This window comes from Nycticebus coucang, chromosome 16, assembly GCF_027406575.1.
Source record: "Nycticebus coucang isolate mNycCou1 chromosome 16, mNycCou1.pri, whole genome shotgun sequence".
Lineage (NCBI taxonomy): Eukaryota > Metazoa > Chordata > Mammalia > Primates > Lorisidae > Nycticebus > Nycticebus coucang.
The window spans coordinates 41,016,820-41,031,762 of record NC_069795.1 but is presented as its reverse complement, the minus strand read 5'-3'; the positions used below and the strand labels follow the sequence as shown (position 1 = coordinate 41,031,762).

Below are 14,943 nucleotides of genomic sequence, written 5' to 3'. Positions count from 1 at the left end.
CTGGTGGGAATGCAAATTAATACATTCCTTTTGGAAAGATATATGGAGAACACTCAGAGATCTAAAAATAGATCTGCCATTCAATCCTGTAATTCCTCTGCTGGGCATATACCCAGAAGACCAAAAATCACAACATAACAAAGATATTTGTACCAGAATGTTTATTGCAGCCCAATTCATAATAGCTAAGTCATGGAAAAAGCCCAAGTGCCCATCGATCCACGAATGGATTAATAAATTGTGGTATATGTATACCATGGAATACTATACAGCCTTAAAGAAAGATGGAGACTTTACCTCTTTCATGTTTACATGGATGGAGCTGGAACATATTCTTCTTAGTAAAGTATCTCAAGAATGGAAGAAAAAGAGTACCCAATGTACTCAGCCCTACTATGAAACTAATTTGGGGCTCTCACATGAAAGCTATAACCCAGTTACAACTTAACAATAGGGGGAAGTGGGAAAGGCGGGGGTGGGTAGAGGGAGGGGGATCGGTGGGATCACACCTGTGGTGCATCTTACAGGGGTATTTGCGAAACTTGGTAGATGTAGAATGTAAAGGCTTTGGCACAGTAACTGAGATAACGCCGGAAAGGCTATGTTAACCACTGTGATAAAAATGTGTCAAATGGTCTATGAAGCGAGTGTATGATGCCCCATGATCATATCAATGTATACAGTTATGATTTAATAAAAAAAAAGAAAAATAAGAACACTGAAGAGTATAAGCATAGGTGGCACATTTTTAAAACTGATTGAAGCTATCTATGACAAACCCACAGCCAATATTTTACTGAATGGAGTAAAACTGAAAGCTTTTCCTCTTAGAACTAGAACCAGACAAGGTTGCCCTCTGTCATCTTTACTATTCAAAATAGTGCTAGAAGTTCTAGCCAATACAATTAGGCAAGACAAGGAATAAAGGGAATTCAAATGGGAGCAGAGGTCAAACTCTCCCTCTTTGCTGATGACATGATCTTATACTTGGGGAATCCCAAAGACTCAACCACAAGACTCCTAGAAGTCATCAAAAAATACAGTATGTTTCAGGATATAAAATCAATGTCCAGAAGTCAGTATCCTTTGTATATGCCAATAACAGTCAAGATGAGAAGCTCATTAAGGACACAATTTCCTTCACCATGCTTTCAAAGAAAATGAAATACCTAGGAATATACCTAACGAAGGAAGTGAAGGACCTCTACAAGGAAAATTATGAAATCCTCAGAAAGGAAATAGCAGAGGATATTAACCAATGGAAGAACATACCATGCTCATGGATTGGAAGAATCAGCATTGTTAAAATGTCTGTACTTCCCAAAGCAATCTACCTATTCAATGCCATTTCTATTAAAATAAATACCAACATCATACTTTCAAGATTTGGAGAAAATGATTCTGCATTTTGTATGGAACCAGAAAAAAACCCCGTATAGCTAAGGCAGTTCTTAGTAATGAAAATAAAGCCGGGACATCAGCATACCAGATTTTATGCTGTACTACAAAGCCATAGTGGTCAAGACAGCATGGTACTGGCACAAAAATAGAGACATAGACACTTGGAATCAAATAGAAAACCAGGAAATGAAACTAACATCTTACAACTACCTAATCTCTGGTAAAGCAAACAAGAATATACGTTGGGGGAAAGACTCTCTATTCAATAAATGGTGTTGGGAGAACTGGATATCTGCATGTAAAAGACTGAAACTGGACCCACACCTTTCCCCGCTCACAAAAATTCATTCAAGATGGATAAAGGACTTAAATTTAAGGCATGAAACAATAAAAATCCTCAAAGAAAGCATAGGAAAAACACTGGAAGATATTGGCCTGGGGAAAGACTTCATGAAGAAGACTGCCATGGCAATTGCAACAACAACAAAAATAAACAAATGGGACTTCATTAAACTGAAAAGCTTCTGTACAGCTAAGGAGACAACAACTAAAGCAAACAGACTACCCACACAATGAGAAAGGATATTGGCATATTTTGAATCAGACAAAAGCTTGATAACTAGGATGGATAGAGAACTGAAATTAATCCACATGAAAAAAGCCAACAATCCCATATATCAATGGGAAAGAGACATGAATAGAACCTTCTCTAAAGAAGACAGACGAATGGCTAATAAACATATGAAAAAATGTTCATCATCCCTATCTATTAGAGAAATGCAAATCAAAACAACTCTGAGATATCATCTAACCCCAGTGAGAATGGCCCACATCACAAAATCTCAAAACTGCAGATGCTGGCGTGGATGTGGAGAGAAGGGAACACTTTTACACTGCTGGTGGGACTGCAAACTAGTACAACCTTTCTGGAAGGAAATATGGAGAAACCTCAAAGCACTCAAGCTAGACCTCCCATTTGATTCTGCAATCCCACTACTGGGCATCTACCCAGAAGGGAAAAACTCCTTTTATCATAAGGACACTTGTACTAGACTGTTTATTGCAGCTCAATTTACAATCGCCAAAATGTGGAAACAGCCTAAATGCCCACCAACCCAGGAATGGATTAACATGCTGTGGTATATGTATACCATGGAATACTATTCAGCTATTTAGAAAAATGGAGACTTTACATTCTTTGTATTAACCTGGATGGACGTGGAAGACATTATTCTTAGTAAAGCATCATAAGAATGGAGAATCATGAATCCTATGTACTCAATTTTGATATGAGGACAATTAATGACAATTAAGGTCATGGTGGGAGTGGGGAAAGGGGAGAGCAGAGACAGAAGGAAGGAGGGAGGGGTGGGGAAAAGAAGAGCAGAGAGAGGGAAGGAAGGAGGGGGTGGGGCCTTGGTGTGTGCCACACCTTCTGAGGGCAAGACAGGATTGCAAGAGGGACTTTACCTAAAAAATGCAATCATTGTAACCTGGCTTATTGTACCCTCAATGAATCCCCAACAATAAAAAATAAATTAATTAATTAATTAAAAAAAAAGAAAGAAAATCAAATGTCTACCTAAGTGCAAGTTTATTTCTGAGTATTTTGTTCCATCCACCTGTGGATCCTATGGTAGTTCCACACTGTCTAGATCTGATGGTTACTCTTGCCTGCAACTTTGCTTTTTATTTATATACTTTTCAGGTAATAGTTATTGAAATAGGTGTATATTTTAATACTATGTAAGCCTCATGCAAAATAAAAACTAATCATTTTGCTTTTGAAGAATTTAAAAGTTTCAAAGAATCCTAATCTGGGATGCAGAGAAAAGGAAACTTTTGGTTTTTCTTTAAAAACAACAACAAAAAAAAAAACTTGAAATTAAAAAACCTTGAAATTAAGCAGAGAATTTCCTAAATAATCCCTGTAATTTTCACTTTTAGAAATTTGAAAATGTAAGAATTCATACCAAATTTGTTTTTATAAAACACACAGAATATACTTAAATTGTATAGTTTTATTTTAGGACAAACATTGTAATGTTGGCTTAGGCTTTCCACTTTCTAGTCATATCTATTTGCCTTTGTACCTTATTTAAATGAAAATAAAGCCTGGCAGTTTAAGTGAAGATCAAAATCCTTTACTCACAGATTTTAGCTTCATGCTTCCAGCCAAATTCCTTTTTCTTTATTGTTCCATTTGCTTTAAGTCTTCTTGCAAGATGGTTTGGTTTTATTTTCAAGCTGGTACGTTGTTCCTTTTGTCTATAAAACCCTTATTTGCCTCTGGGTCCTAATTTATAGCAGTCATCCAACTTGACTCTTAACTGATATTACTGCAGAAGTCTACCTAAGCAAAAGGGAAAGTTTTCCAAAATGTCAACAACAAAGTATTTGTTTTTATTTATAGACATGTGTTTTGTATTGATTCCTAGGCATTAACAATTATTATTATGGTACAGACTATTTTGACTTGAATAGATTTGTAGGATAGCATTAAATCTAGTTCAATCACATGGCATAATAGCTAGATCCATGAAGAGACTCTATTTTTAATAAAAATTTATGCCAGCGAGAAAATCTCTACTTTTTCCATTAAGCAATTTTCTATTATCTTAATCACAAAGACGTGTGTGTGTGTATATGTGTACAAGTACAAACACAATAGGTAAAATATTTTAGCGGTTAGGGGCTTTATTAGCCTTCCCAAATTTCACATATTACCAGTACCTCAGAATATGACCTAGTTTGGAATAAGGCCTTTAAGTGGTAATTAAAGTTAAATGAAGTCATTGGGGTGGGCCCCAATCCACTCTGACTGATGCCCCAGGAGCACAGTCACAGAGGAGCTTAAGGCACAGATGTGAGTGCAGGAAGGGAAAACCATGTGGGGGCATAGCAAGATGGTAGCCTTTGGCAAGCCAAGGAGATAGATTTCAGAATTAAATCAACCCTGTGTTACCTTAATCTTGAATTTATAATTTGCAGAACTGTGAGAAATAAATTTTTGTTGTTTAAGCCACTCAGTTTGTGGTACTTTATTATGGAAGCCCTAGACAACCATACCAGGGTACATATTCCAGAGCTAAGCCACCTGGTTTTAAATCAAAACTATGGCACTTACCTACTGTGTGGCTTTGAGTGTGTCATTTAATACCTCTATGCCGAGGTTCCTTCATCTCTAAAATAGTTATAATAGTACCTGCCCCATACTATTGTTATAAGAGTAAATGAGTTAGTACCTGCAAAGTACTTAAGCCAATGCCTTGTATATACTAAGTCTCATATATCAATCTTAGGTATTATCCTTTATTTAGTAGTATGTCCAGGTATGTCAGATTTTACACAATAATTGAGCCACATTTCAAAACCTATATGTCTCAACATCAGATTTTTAAGTCTTTTAATGAGTTTTATCAACATGTATGGTGGAATATGCTGTAGGTTTAGGTTTTGATTTGGGTATGTATTGACAGGGCTCCGTCTTAGACATTCATGTAAGATGTGTGCTGCATTGATTTACAGTAAAGATCATCACTGATAGTTGTTGCTCCACACCATATGCAACAGGATTGAAATAATTTTGACACTTTCTTGAAGCTTTGTCTGGTAGCCTGGAATTGCTCATGATGAAAAGCAAGCAGGTTCATTTTTGTTTGTAGAAGAAACTAAATGCAAGATTTTATCCTTCATCTTAGAAATATCTTGATGTGCCCCATGCCAATGGACCCCTAGAAATTTCACTGAGCTAGAAGGCCCCTGAATTTTTCTGTTTTGTCTTTTCTTTATGGGCCTCTGAAGTCTTATTAGTTATTTCCCATCCTCTGACATGCAAATATCTTACCAATAAATCTCGAATAGTTGCTACTTCTTGTTTTCTAGCTCCATTCAGCATAGTCATCAATGGAATGGACCAAAGTGGTGTCTTTTTATCTCATTTTCTTTTTAGAGAAGGGGTCTCAATCTATCATCCAGGCTGAAATCCAGTGGCATGATCATAGCTCACTGAAGCATTCAATTCCTGGGCTCAATCATCCCACCTCGGTCTCTTGGATCACTGGAATTAAAGGCATGAGCCACCATACCCACTTCAGTGTGATATCTTGTGAAAGGGAAAGGTAATTATAATCCTTGAGAACTATTAAATAAATTATGGCACAGAGCTGCAGAGTTGCTGTGTCCCTGATAGATAGGACAGTGAAAGTGCACTGCTGGCCTTGCCAAATGAGAGCAAACTGCTTGTGGTGGGCCTACTGACGAGCCAGAAAAGGCATTTGAAATATCAATAGCTATACGCTAGGAACCAGAAGATGTGTTAATTTGCTCAAGCAATAAAACAACATCCGGGGGTGGCGCCTGTGGCTCAAAGGAGTAGGGCGCAGGCCCCATATGCTGGAGGTGGCGGATTCAAACCCAGCCCAGCCAAAAACTGCAAAACAAACAAACAAACAAAAAAAAAACTACATCTGGTTTGGCAGCTGCAACTGGAGTCACCACTTGGGTTAAGCTTATGATAATCCACTCTCATTCTTTTTCTTTTTTTTTTTTTTGAGACAGTGTCTCACTCTGTTGCCCCAATCTAGAGTGCCAATAACATCATAGCTCACAGTAACCTCAAATTCCCGGGCTCAAGAAATCCTCTTGCCTCAGCCTCCCAAGTAGCTGGGGCTACAATAAGGCGCCTGCCACAATGCTCAGCTAATTTATATTTTTTTGGTAGAGATGGGTTCTCACTTTTGCTTCATGCTAGTCTAGAACTCCTGAGCTAAGCGATCTACCAGCCTCGGCCTCTTAGAGTGCTGGAATTATAGGTACGAGCCACCGCACCTGGCCCTCCCTCCACTGTTATTCTGTCTCCCGCACAGAACAAATAAGAGAACTAAACGTGGATGTTGTGGAAATCACCCCCAACCTGCCACCTTCAAGTCCTCAATACTGACCTTAATCTCTGCAGTCCCTCTGGGAATGCAGCGTTTCTTGCGATTTACTATTTTTCTAGGTTGAGGAAGGTCTAATAGCTTCCATTTGGCCTTTCCTACCATAATAGCACTCACTCCATAGGTTAAGGAGCCAACATGGGCCTTTGCCAGCTGCTAAGTATGTTTTCCAATTATGCATTCTGGAACTGGGGAAGTAACCACAGGATGATTTAAGGAACCCACTAGACCAACTCTTGAGTTGAACCTGCGCTTAAACTTCATTGATCACCTAACCTTCGTAAGCCCTACTCTGATGGGAGGGCCACAGTGATGTTTTGAGTCTCCTCTTTGATGTTAGTCCAGAGCCAGCGTCCAATAGTTCCCAAAAAGTTGGATTATTTTCCTTTTTCCAGGGCACAATTACCCTGTATAGGTCCCTTTGGGGGAGGCTGGGAGACAATTAAAATTATCAATTTTTAATATTGTAGTACTGTCCATCGAGGGGGACCTGGCTTCCCCTCATTTAAGAAGTACTGGGTCTGCAAATTGGCTCAAGTGTCAGAAGATATTATGATTCTGGTTAAATGTTTGTTCAATTGACATAGAATTTTTCTCATCAAACATCAGAAGTAAAAATACAGATTTCTTATCTGTTTCACTTTTAGGAACACCATAATCAAATACCCAATGCAAGGGTCTGCATGAATCAGGCTATTCTAATTGCTGCTTTGACCAGATTGTCAATTACAGTAACTATGCCCTCTCTGCCTTTGGCAGTTGAGTGCCTCCCTGTGGATCCCAGCCATCTGGGATCCAATTACAACCACTGCATTTAGGTTTTCCATTCAGTGGCCATGACTCTCACTTTAAGATCTGTATTACTGAGAAAAGCAACTATGGAGGTCTTTAAGGATGCAGGTGCTCCCCTCACAAATCTACTTCTCAAAGTATTAGTAAAAGTGTGGGTGAGTAATTCTTAAATAACAAACCCACGGTACTATTTCAATCTCCCTAAGCCTTTGAATTCCCCCCTGAACATGAAAAAGGGAGATTGGAAATCTTCAACTGATCATTTTAATCTGTTTCAGCCAAACAACCAAATTGTTAGAGCCCTTTCTCTCTGAGCTACAACATTAAATGCAGAATTACTATTGAATGTGCCCACATTAATAAATTCGGCCTGATCCAACTTTATGTTCCTTTAACCATTATCCCACATCTTTAACATCCATTCCCACACATTCTTCAGATTTCTGCTTATATTCATTAGACAAATCAAGTAGTTCTTTTGTCATTTAGTGTACCTCTTCATAGAGCATGCTTTGCTTCTTACCTTTAGGGGCCTACTGGGACCTGAGGCTATACTTAGATGTAGAACAAGGAGGGGTTTAGGGGGTGGGTTCTAAGGAGAATCAGCATTGTCAATCTTGGCAACTGTCTTAGGAGAGCCCTGTAATGCTTCCTTAGGCAATGCAGAAGCACTACCCTCAGATGAAGGTAGAGCAGCCAGTACCACTATGGTTGGGGAGGCTGCTACTGGGAATGGAAATGGAATGGAAAAAGCCATTTGGGAATGGAAAAGCCACTTCTACTGGCAAAAAAAGACCCATCAGAATTTAGAAGCGCAATGATCCCAGCTTCATGAGGGTCTTCCCATACACACCCATTTCAACATACACAATCTCATTCTTTCTCAACCAATGTCTTTGCTTTAAAAATAGATACTGCTACTCTTAATAGTAGACATTGCTAAGCTAAAAGTTCAAATTCATTTAATTCAGCCATTACCATGAGGACGTGTGCTTGATTTTTAGCTGTTTTAGTCTTGTAGCTACAGAGCTTAAGATTTTCCCTCAGGGAACACCCAGAAGCTCCCAGGTCATGTGTGTATTGCTTGAGCTAGGAATCTGAATCCCTGAGCTCATCCTTTTCTTTCATCAGTTTGTCCAGCAACATTGGGAGCAAACAGCTAAATTCATTATATTCCCTAGTGCCATGAATATTTGTCCCCCTACAAACCTCATGTTGAAATTTGATTGCCAATATTGGAGCTGGTACCTAATGGGAGGTATTTGAGTCATAGAGACAGATCTCTCATGAATAGATTAATGCTTCCTGGGAGTGGGGGAGGTGACTTCTCACTCCTTTAGTTCCTGAAAGAGCTGGTGGTTAAGAGAGCTTGGCACTTCCTTTCTCTTTTTCCTCTTTTCTTGCTATATGATCTCTGCACACACAGACTCTCCTTTGCCTTCCGCTGTGAGTGAAAGCAGCTTGAGGCCCACCCCAGATACAGGTGCCCAATCTTGAACTTCTTAGTCATGCAGAATGATGAGCCAAATAAATCTTTCTTTGTTAAAAATTACCCAGCCTTGGATATTCCTTTATAGCAACACTAAATAGATTCAGACACTTAGTTTGAGAGTATTATATACAGTCATTAATTTCCTGCCTCATCTAAGTGGTTCATTAGGAGTATACAATGTAGATATTTTGCTTATCTCTATAAACAGTTAATGCCATGGACTATCAGTATTCTCTGTACTACTGAAAATAAAGCCTTTAGCCATTTTTAAGTCTGATAAAATTAGCCAATTCGAGAAGCCCCCAAACCGAATCAGGCAACTCATCCTTAATATTGTGTTCTTCAAGACTCCTGATACCAATCTGTTAGGGTTCTCCAGAAAAACAAAACCAACACAATATAGAAACAGATTTATATAGAAAAATGAGAAGGGAGTTATTAGGGGACTTGACTCACATGATTACAGAGGCTGAGAAGTCCGTGATATACTATCTGCAAGCTGGAGAAATCAGGGAGGCTGGGAGCATGGCTCAGTCCAAGTCTAAAAGCCTGAGAACCGAGGGAGTTCATGGTGTAATTCTCAGTTCAAGGCCAAAGGCCTGAGAATCAGGGGGCCACTGGTGCAAATCCCAGAGTCTAAGAGTTGGAGGACCTGGAGTTTTGGTGTCCAAGAGCAGAAGATAGGAGTCCCAGCTCCAGAAGATGAAGAGAGAAAGTGAACAAATTTGCTTTTCATCCACATTTTTGTTTGGCCATCAGCCAACTGGACAGTGCCCAACATATTGGGTGAGGGTAGATCTTCCATTCTTGGTCCATTTATTCAAATGCCAACCTCTTCTGGAAACACTCTCACAAACATACCCACCATTAACGCTTTACCAGCTATGTGGACATCCCTCAATCCAGTCAAGTTTACCTTTAAAATTAAGCATCAGAGACATGTAGGGCCGAGTGTAAGAAGGATCCAAATACGGAGCTTTCAGTTGCTCTCTCATGGAGTCATGGACAATACTCACCTGGTCCTTGATGTCCAGTTTTTATCAGGGAAGGATCACCTATTGTTTGTGTGGCTGACCTCTAGTTTACAGATGGGTTAATATCTTTGATCTCCAGTTCCTCTAGAAGTAGAAACTGATATGGTGTGGCCCAAAACCGCCATCATAAATCAAATTGTTAAGATTGTTTCATGGCCAAAGCACCCAGTAGTAACATTAGTATCTGGCAGACCTTTATAGGAGCCTAGAGATATCTTCCTAGTTGCTAAAGGCATAATGGCATAGGTGAGCTATTTCCTTGGGTTAGGTTGATTCTTCACTAACATTTGTCTTTATATCTGTTTTGACTAGATAATACATGTATACAGCATAAAATAAAAGGTATATATACATATGTTTATGTGTATTTACATATATCCATTCTTTCTGATATACACAAATAGTATTTATTTTTATTTACTAAAAAAGTCATATTTATTGTTAAATTTTGTACCATATAGAATTTTCTGAAAACACGTTCTTAAAGATGAACTTATAAAATATTCAACCTAAGAAAATGGATTAAAAAAAATTAACAGAAAAACATTCTAATCTCTTTGTAGCAATAAGATCAAAAATTAGTGTATGTATGTATGTATTTAGAAAGTCTTACTTTGTCACCCTTGGTAGAGTGCTGTGTTGTCATAGCTCACAGCAACCTCAAATTCCTGAGCTTAAGCGACTGTCTTGGCTCACCCTCCCAAGTAGCAGGGACTACAGGTGCCCGCCACAACACCTGGCTATTTTTAGAGATGAGCTTTCACTCTGGCTCAGGCTGGTCTCGAACCTGTGAGATCAGGCAATCTACTGGCCTCAGCCTCCCAAGTGCTGGTATTATGGGCATGAGCCACTGCACCGGGCCCCAAAAGGTTATTTTAAATATATTTCCAAACAACTCTTACAACTTTCCCTGATGCGCAAGTGCAAGATCTTCAAAAATGCCAGCCTTATACAAACTAACCTATAAAATGAAGGAAGACATGACAGCAAGCCATTTGAATTTAGATATAAAAATACGACATTTATACATTTACTAATGATAATGCAAAGATTGAAATAATCTGATAAAAATCTTCCCCAAACAGAAATTGTATAAAAACATGTCCTTACTCTACACGCTTCTAGATTGTCCACTAATGTTATTTTATAAATGTTAGTAATTATCATTCATAGAAAGTAAACAAACTTTTTAAGTTTTCTCACTCTAGTGCTGAAAAGGTTTCAAACTAAATCTTTAGGTGGAAAGTAAAAGGAGATAGTGAAGCCATCACTGAATACATTGCCAGATCACAGGGGTATGAAAAGATTTGTGGTTGTTAAAATGCAGGTGATGATTCCAGTCCAATTGCTTGTGTGAAAAGGTGATAACTGCTTTTTTTTTTTTTTAACAGTATACAAAGTCAGCTCAGCATAGGCTTTTAATGTACAACTTGTTGAACCTTTATAAGAATCATTAAGCAGCCTTATTTTTCCTCCAATTCTGCTCTATATTATAGTATAATATTTATATAAAATAAAAAGGTTGTAATTCCTCTGCTATTCTAATAGGAATCTTTTCTATTTTAACTGAACCTCATGTAAAATTATGTTTTCATCATATACTTTATCTCATAGTAATTTTTTTTACCTAGGGTCACCAAAAGAAAAATGTAGCTGTTGACAATGTTAAAAAGGTTTACAGTCTGTCCTTTGCGATTGGCTAAGGAAAATATTCTTTCATGTTATGCTACAATATCTGAATGTGGTTTATATTAGTCCTAAAGTATGTTTCTATGATGAACCAAAAGAATGAGATGGGGGAGCAGAATGAAACTCTGTAGAACTGCCATTTGCATTAGAGTTATGTAATCTTAAGATAATCTGATGTCCTTCCCATTAAAATTCACATTATGGGGCAGTGCCTGTGGCTCAGTGAGTAGGGCGCTGGCCCCATATACCAAGGGTGGCAGGTTCAAACCTAGCCCCAGCAAACTGCAACAAAAAAATAGCTGGGCGTTGTGGTGGGCGCCTGTAGTCCCAGCTATTCGGGAGGCTAAGGCAAGAGAATCACCTAAGTCCAGGTGTTGGAGGTTGCTGTGAGCTGTGATGCCACAGCACTCTACCAAGGGCCATAAAGTGAGACTCTGTCTCTACAAAAAAAAAAAAAAAAAAAGAAATCACATTATGGACTTGGAGTAATGACAGAAGACAGTGGCTTGGTTGATATGCCACTTGTGTAAGGTACCTAAAATTAAGTAAAAGCCCTTTACAAATATTAATGATGTCTCAAAGAAATGTTTTTTATCTCTACCCTTATCTTAAAACCTCATGTGAACACTTTTCCTCTATACAAGAAGTACCAAAGGGAAAAAAAAAAGTTTTGTAATTTCCTGCCCAGTTTTTCATACAGGATTATAATAATAATATACTTAAGGGAACAAAATTAGATTATTTTTTCTACTCCCTTAAACACTGAATCACCATCCTGATGGTTTATGGTTATTACCTCCTCTCTCTTAAGAAAGAAATGTGATTAGCTTTTTTGCATATAAGTCTTTTCATTTACTCAACAATCATCTTCATTGCTGCCTAAATGGTGATCCATCATTAAAGGTCATGACACATCCTTTCAAAACTTACTTTCCACTGTAGCCTTCATTTTCAATGTTCATGGATTTTCAGGAATAAAATGAATAAGAAGTTGCTTTGAACTTTTCATACATACAACACACACGTCAAAATGATTCATATACTGCAGATCAGTGGTTTTGTTTGAATATCTTCTAGAATGCACATGAAAGGAATCGCTCTTCCACCTTGTCACTGAATTGTGCAATAGAAGTTTTCCAATAGTTGTTTTCTTTCTTTTTATGGATTAGGGATGAAAGGAGGTTAAAGGAGCTACAGGGAGGTGGGAGAGAATTATGGCCTCTAGAAAGAGGCCAAAGAAATTTGGAAAGGAGCCTGAAGCAAAATAAGAAATTTGGGGTGGTGTAACATAATCAAGTGTATGCTGTTCCTATAAAGTGTAACTTCTAGCTGGTGACCCATGACCTTTAGCCTGTGAAAAGGGCCCCACAACACAAAGACAAGGATCCCCCAGTCATAGAACAATGAATGGTATGGTTGTCACAAACATCAGGAGACTAACAAAGGTTGTGATTCCTCTGCTATTCTAATAGGAATCTTTTCTATTCTAATTGAACATGTATGGCATATATGAATGTGTATGGCATGTATGAATGCCATACCATCACTAGTAAAGTAACAGTTATAATTATGGATACAGAGTAAAGAAAACTGGATTTGTGTGACAACTGAAGCCTAAGGGGAACTAATGGGAATTCTTATAAATGAAGGAGGAATTGGGATAAAAGTACTCATATTAGTATACGGCTTTTGTGTGGGGTCTCCGCTCACTTGTGAGGGGGATCCTTTTCCACTCTCTGAAAAAAATCTGTTTATGCTTTCCTTTACTCTTGTTCTTCACTTTCAATAAAAACTTTGCTTCCATTCAGCTACAATGGAGTCTCAGCTGCCTCATTTTTTGATCTCATTTTCTTGCTCTCCCTTTGACTCAGCTGAACTTGCTACTTCTGTTGGGTGAATCAAACCAGGTCCACTGAATAACTCAGAACTGAACTCTCCCTCTCACAATTATATTTGTTACAACGTTGAGACATTTTACAAACTTCTTGGAACCATTATCATATACCATATTGGTTTAAGAAATATAACTCTGGATGATGCTTCAATAATTTTGGACTCTTCTATAAATTTGGACTGTAATATTACCTAAAAATTTTAAACTGTGACATATTATTTTACACTTCTTCATAAAGTATTACCTAACTAAAATCACAAGAGAAACATGCTTTAAAAATGATCACAATTTTGATGGTGCCATGTAAATATTTGAAAGGTAATGTGCTCCTGACCAGCAATGAATGAAGTACAGGCCCAACAAAAGTCATCATTATCCTTCCTTATCTATTTCAGATGACTGAAAAAAAAAAAAAAAAAAAAAATCACAGAATCTACATACAGCTAACTGAAAAAAAAAAAACCACAATCTACATGCGTATTCTAATTTTATATTCACAATGAAGTTCTTTACTTACATTATGGTATTTTTATGAATTATGTTATTGTCATCATTTTTTACTAAGCCAATTTTGTGAATTGGAGAATATAAGAGTAACCACCATAAAATGGAAGTTAACAAGTATTAAAATTACTCAGAAAGAACATTAGTCATCTTAACACCCTGTTAACTTCATGTTGTCTGAGATTAAACAGACCGACAACCTTCATTGTCAACATATGTACCTACAATAAATAACACTGTTAAAAACTGAACAGGAGGCCAGGAGTGGTGGTTCACACCTGTAATCCCAGCACTCTGGGAAGCCCAGGCAAGCAGATGGCCTGAGCTAGAGTGAAACCTCACCTCTAAAAATAGCAAAGCTTTGCAGTAGGTGCCTGTAATCCCAGCTACTAGGGAGGCTGAGGCAAGAGAATCGCTTGAGCTCGGGAGTTCAGGTTGCTGTGAGCTATGACACCACTGCATTCTGAGAGTGACAAAGTGAGACTCTGTCTCAGGAAAAAAAAAAAAACTGAATGGGATTATTAAAATCATGTTATTTAAAATTTACAAAATATTAAAAAATATAACATATGAATTACAAACAAATGTACCTAAGATTTGCAAAATCTATTTGACATAAGTAGAAAAAAATTTCATTGCCTTTTTTCCTCTTTGAAATTGCCAAACTATTTAAGACTATGAAGGATCACTGTTCTTTCAGCAGCATTGCTCTAGTTCTACTCCAAGGGTTAGAATTTTACACACAATTCAGAAAAATGTCAAAAGATTATAACAGTTAAAGTAGCAAGAAAGGCATCAATGATCTCTCATTGACCTTTTCTAATAAAGGCATTTTCTAATAAAATAAACTTTTATTAAAAGTAAAATTACTTTCTACAAGTTAAAGTGAGAATAGCATAAGGAATAAGAATAAGCTACTTTACGTAGAACTGCCTTCTGTTAAAATGCCTGACACATAGTTGTGCTCAATGAAGTATTGCCAAATTGAAGAATGTTTAAAACGTTCATGCATTTTTTTTTTTTTTTTTTTGTAGAGACAGAGTCTCACTTTATGGCCCTCGGTAGAGTGCCGTGGCCTCACACAGCTCACAGCAACCTCCAACTCCTGGGCTTAAGCGATTCTCTTGCCTCAGCCTCCCGAGTACCTGGGACTACAGGCACCCGCCACAATGCCCGGCTACGTTCATGCATTTTTTA

General features: G+C 37.8%; 1 long non-coding RNA gene across 2 annotated transcripts in view; it reads right to left on the bottom strand.

The window, feature by feature from the left end:
- Positions 1-14,789, bottom strand: part of LOC128568020 (uncharacterized) — a 34,703-nt gene extending 19,914 nt beyond the window's left edge. Inside the window, exons 1-3 of one of the 2 annotated variants that reach the window (XR_008374971.1) lie at positions 9,082-14,789; positions 5,249-5,461; positions 3,554-3,754 (exon numbers count right to left, since the gene is read on the bottom strand). This is a non-coding gene — a long non-coding RNA (uncharacterized LOC128568020). The remainder of the gene's footprint in view (positions 1-3,553; positions 3,755-5,248; positions 5,462-9,081) is intronic. The other variant, XR_008374970.1, reaches the window with a different exon arrangement.
- Positions 14,790-14,943: the final 154 nt, after the last annotated feature.